We start from the raw sequence: 5642 nt of genomic DNA on the forward strand, positions 1-5642 counted from the left end.
CAAAGCCTCAGCTGTCACATTCTGTGACGAAGAAAATCACTCTGACTTAAGAAAATTCCTCTTTAATGACATCCTGAGAAATGACTCACCTCACTGTTTTAAAATCAACATTTACAAATGTAAGAATTGAATGCATACAGGAGTGGATTCAGACAGCTGTTTATAAATGTCAGTGGTACAACAATGTACCGCAACTCTTCAAAATGTTTTTTAAGCCTATCATTATGAAAAACAGTATCTGCCACACTCAATACATTCATAGTGTGATATGGAATCCACAAAACAAAAAACACTATAATGATACTGGTAACCAGTCTGGATGTCTGAGGGTTGTTAAAAAATGCTGCTCGATTCACCTTCCTGTAAAGCTGAATGTATGAAAATGCTACAATAAAAAATGAAGCAAATCCCACCAGAGTCTCTGTCAGCTGCACACCTAACTTCTGGCTTCTGGAGGAGAATAGATATCCACAGCGCAGCCAATTCTTATCAGGGACATTCTGTCGAACCATCAAAGCAGGGATGGAAAGAATCAGTGAAACCAGCCAAAGCAAAACCACAGACAATCTCATTTTTGTCTGAAGCTGCTGGTGCACTATGAGCATGTAGCGCTGGAAGCTCAACAAAACTACAGTCAGCAAACTTCCATGAACACTACAATAAACGAGATATGCTAGGATTTTACAGGCCAGCAGTCCAAAGATCCAGTTGTAGAGCAGACTGTAAATCCACAGTGGGAGAGTCAGCAGACAGAGCAGGTCTGACACGGCCAGATTCAGCATCAAACTCTGGGTCATGCTGGACAGCTGCTGAAAATTTGGCTTCACAATGATGACAGCAATGTTTCCAGGGACTCCCAGGAGAAAGCAGAGACACAGAATCACTGCAGCCGGCACACCTTTGGAGTCCATGGAAGGAGAAGGGAGAAGTTCAGAAGAGGAGGAGATGTTTGAAGATACTGCAGTCAAGTTGAGTTGCTCCATGACGCCCAACACTAAACAAATGATGGACCTAAGAGACAAAAAATAATCAGAAATTCAGTCAGGTGTGTTCCTGTAGCTTCTTCTAATTTTTTTTTTTTCATTTTCCTTTCATGACCGATTATTCAAATTAAGCTTGATACATTTACTCATAAATATTTAGTTGCATTTCATTGATTCTTGAAGCATTTAATAATAAAAAATGGATACTAGTTTTCTTTTCTCTATGCCTAGACATTATTGTTGGAAAATTTTTAAAAAGAAGGAAGCCATATAGTCTATAATACACATAAAGACTTAATTGACATTACTATATAGACTTCTCATCAAAGTGCCTTTAAAATATGAAATACATTTAGACATTTGATGTCAAAGCAGATTTTTATAATTCCTTTTCATAGGAGGAATTCAAATACTTGTTAACACTGGCTTTTTTAAAATGAATCTTTTGTTTTATTTTTATTCTTATTTCACAAATTCAACTGACAGAAAGCTTTTTAATTTCAACATATTAAGGAGACGTATCTCTGTTGTTTTCATTAACTAGATAGTTTCAAGACTGAAGAAATCCCGTAGTTATGTGACATAACAAAATGGAACGTACAATTATAGTGAGTGTGGTATGTGTATTGTGAAGCATTTATTAGGACAGTATAAGATGCATGCACTCGTGACGTACAGGTGATACTATACTCTAGTCGTTAGTAAGGTGTGCACACTTGCTCCTTACTTACAACACGCAAATGCTGCAGGAACAGGGTGTACACATGAAACGTATCATAGGACGCCTGTAGGATGACTACACAAACTATGCTATGATGTCTAATTTCCTCATTTCTAACTGCTAAGCTGCAAGCAGGGTGCACTTTAAGGGGTGTGCAAGGAGCATGCACTTGAGCAGCACTAATGGCCCTCTTGGGGGGATAGATGTTTAAAAGAAAACAGAAAAATACCTCTAACACACCTATGTCTCACCCACCCTCACTTACCCTTAGGGTAGGAAATGTTTTTGCTATGAGTTGTGCATTAAAATGTGCATGAACATTTTGACTGAGCGGTCACTGAAGCTCCGATCTTTGTAAAGGTATTGCAACATAATCTATAAGAGATAAATGCAAATAAGAGTTGATTCATGCAGCTGTTCCCAAAATGCAATGCTCTAACAATGTAACTGATTTTAAAAACTTTAAAAAGTCCTCGTTGTGTACGAAGGCAGCTGCAGCACTAAGTGCATCGAATGACATGCAAACCAGAAAGCAAAAAACTCATGATAATAGTGATAATCAAAATACTACTAGCAAAAAGATGAAAAAAACCTACCAGGGTCTTCGCCAGCAGCTCTGGGATCCACTGAACTTCTGTCAAATATTAAGACTCAATGTGTTAGTTTGGTTCTGATCAGTTGTCAGTCAGTTGTGAGCAGGTCTGGCTGTGCAGCTTCCTGTTTGTGAATAAAAATACTTTTTTCAATGTCATGAGTTCCGTGTAAAAATACCAGCAAAATAAAAGATGTTAGGGTTGTTTTCCTTATTTATCTTGTTGATGCACATATGAAAAAAGATGTTCACAAATAAACCTATGCATGGAATCAACTAGCATTATGTTGTTTAAAGTCTAAAAGTTAAAGTTTATGTGCAAAGCCTCCTTAACTATATCATCTCAGTTACCATAACATTTCGTGACACAACAAAATATAGCTGGACCAAGACAAAATCTTCCAATTTTCTCTAAATAAATGACTCATCTCACTGTTTTAAAATTAGCAGTGACAGAGTTTGTGGAAGTTAAGAGCATCAACCTCAGTGGTTACCCTGTCTCTCACATTTACAAATTTGAGAAGTGAATGCATACTGGAGTGGATTAAGATGACTATTTATAAATGTCAGTGATCCAACTGTAGACTGTGTTTTCTAAGCGTAAATCTTGCATTATTTTTTGTACCATCCCATGAAAATGTATGACTCACAAGTGTCTGCATTGGCTCAAAATAATTAAGGAAAGACATCTTAAAGCTAAACTTTATTATAAGTGGAATATATTAACTCAGATTATGATACACCTTTAAAATATGTATATGTGAAAAATAGTTTATGCTTTGAAAATAATTGTATCAGGAACAACATTTGCAAGGAATGAAAAATAATGCCGGAAAGTAGGAGTTCATGGGATCTCGGAAGACTCTAAAGTGTCATGGTGCCTCTGGCAGCTCTCCTCCCCCTCCTCTCTCTGCTCTGTTCCTGACACTACCGGCTGTGACAACTCACCTCATCAACCACCAGACCTACTTAAAGAGATCCAGCTCCAGCATTCATCGCCAGTTCATTGCCCCAGATGGTGCTTAGTCTGGTCAACTAAGTTTCTTAGTCCAAGTGTTTATGCCTTGCCTAACCTCACTCTATGCCTCATCTCCAGGACATTATACCATGAGTGGTCACCTAAGTATCCAGTCTTACAGAACAAGAGCTCATCACGGAATCCTGAGGACTCCTCTGCCAAGCCTTGAAGCTGTATCAAACTCCAATCAAGCCACGAGCCATTGCTACCTCCAGCCACGCCAGGATCCACGATCCAGTCACGCCACGAGTCAGGGTCAAGTCACGTCACGAGCTACGATCTGGTCACCAGCCTCGACACAACTGCAAACCCGCTGACAAGAGAAATAAATCTCTTGCTTACCTTCTAACTCACCTGTGTATTCCTTCCAGGTTCCAGCATCTGGGTCTGCTTCGCTAAGCTAGCCATGACATAAAGCTAAACATTACTTTAGACCAGGGGTGTCAAACTCATTTTAGTTCAGGGTGCACATTCAACTGTCTGATGACAAATGGGTCGGACCAGTAACATAGACGCAAAATAATAGTTTTGTTTTTGTCAGTTGGAGAAAATGCATCAATCAACATAGTAGCCCAATCACATATTATTGCAAATTAATTCAAAGTCCAATGGATCTAAAAAAAAATATTTCACTTAAAAAAAATTGTTTCAGTTTTATACAGACTGAATCTTTTACATCTGACACTGAAGCAATCCTAATAATAAACTCAAGAGGAGCTACAGAAAAAAAAATGAAACACCCTGCCGAAAAATGTAAATGTGCAAATCAATGAAAATTTAAAACTAAATTAAATTCAATTATTTGCATAGCTACATATGAATGCGAGAGGTTTGAACGTAGAAGCTTAAAACGCATATTCATACATGTTTACATGGACTTTTAATTGAAAGTCGTAGTTTGAACTCACATTGCTTAGGGAGGTGTGAACACAGCTTTAGATTGTGGAGATTGCTCCAGCAGTGAAAACAGATCTTTACTTTTCCCCTGGTCGTGCTGGTGTGAGATTAGGAAGCTTTAGAGTTTATTTACAAAAATGAACCAATTAAAATAAAAAAATAGGGTTTTCTTTTTTCGCATATAGTATACAGATTAAAATGATTATTCAAGTTATAAACACAGTAGTCTCCAAGGCAAGGATAAACGATGATTAAAGACACACGATTTTGTCGACTTTTGCAGCAAAGATCATATATTCACGTCAAATCACACCATCGATGATAGAAATATTACTTTGTCTTTGGGAAGCGCCTGAATTTCTGCCCCAGCAGTTCAGCTTTTCCACACACTCCCAAAAGTTACAGGAAGTAAATGCGTACCCCTTGTGCTATCTTAGATGACCCCACCCTTACATTGACGTGTTCTCCCACCCATGACAAAGGTGGATAAAGGTGGAGAGATTTTATGTAATCCATGGACACCAGTGAGGTTCACAAATCATTGAAGAAAAAAGGTTCAGCGCACTGTCTAGTGGGTCTGGATGACCCAACTTCCAATGTTAAAGTGCCCAAGATAGCACAAGGGTTACAGGAGAGGATTCAAGCTGCTTTTCAATAGGACAAGTGCTTTAAAAATGTACTGCGACTTCCTGCTAAACTCCAACATGTCCTCAACATTGAGAGAAAATGCAGTCACACTCAGTATGCCCATGATAATACAGAGAAAGTTCAAGAAAAATATGATCACAGTGACGCTGGAAACCATTCCGGTAGTTTGAGGATGGTTAAAAAATGCTGCTTGCCTCACCTTCCTATAAATGCAAATGTATGAAAAAGCTACAATAAAAACATTGTCATGTGATTTCTGCTATAAGCGCACCTGTCACCATAGCTTCAGTAGAGAGCTTAAAAGTGCAATATGTCTTTTCTTTATTGATTATTTATGTCTTTTAGCCAAATTAGACTGTTTACAAGTGTTTTCTCACCCTTGGCTGTTTGTGTCTATACTGACACCCTGGCCAATAGCAGGACAGGGCAGACGGCACCTTCTGGGTTCTCTCTTCTTTAGCTTTTTTTCTTTAGTCATTTCTCTTTTACTTGTGTTTGTTTTTGTGTATTTTTTGTGCAGGGCTTATTTAATTATTTTTATTGCATGAATAGGAAGTGGTGTTTTCTGCATTCTTGTATTGTTTTTATGTACAGCACCTTGAGCTGTTTTGTACATGAAAGGTGCTATATGAATACAATTAATTTGAATTTGAATTCGATTAACTAATGTAAGCTGATAAATCACACACAGGTATGGCAACAATTAGTGAAGCTATCCAGAGCAGAACCAGGAGAGGCTTTGGTCCAAAGTGATTTTAGGTATTTTGCTGTTTCACAACAAAC

General features: G+C 38.0%; 1 long non-coding RNA gene across 1 annotated transcript; it reads left to right on the forward strand.

Annotated features, from left to right (window-relative positions):
* Positions 1 to 469: 469 nt before the first annotated feature.
* On the forward strand, positions 470 to 3663 carry LOC144990167 (uncharacterized). The gene is made up of 2 exons (XR_013654148.1): positions 470 to 1045; positions 3187 to 3663. It is a non-coding gene; the product is annotated as an uncharacterized LOC144990167 (long non-coding RNA).
* The last annotated feature ends 1979 nt before the right edge of the window (positions 3664 to 5642 follow it).

This window comes from Oryzias latipes, chromosome 24 (assembly GCF_053564925.1).
Source record: "Oryzias latipes strain Hd-rR chromosome 24, Olatipes_Hd-rR_3.1".
Lineage (NCBI taxonomy): Eukaryota > Metazoa > Chordata > Actinopteri > Beloniformes > Adrianichthyidae > Oryzias > Oryzias latipes.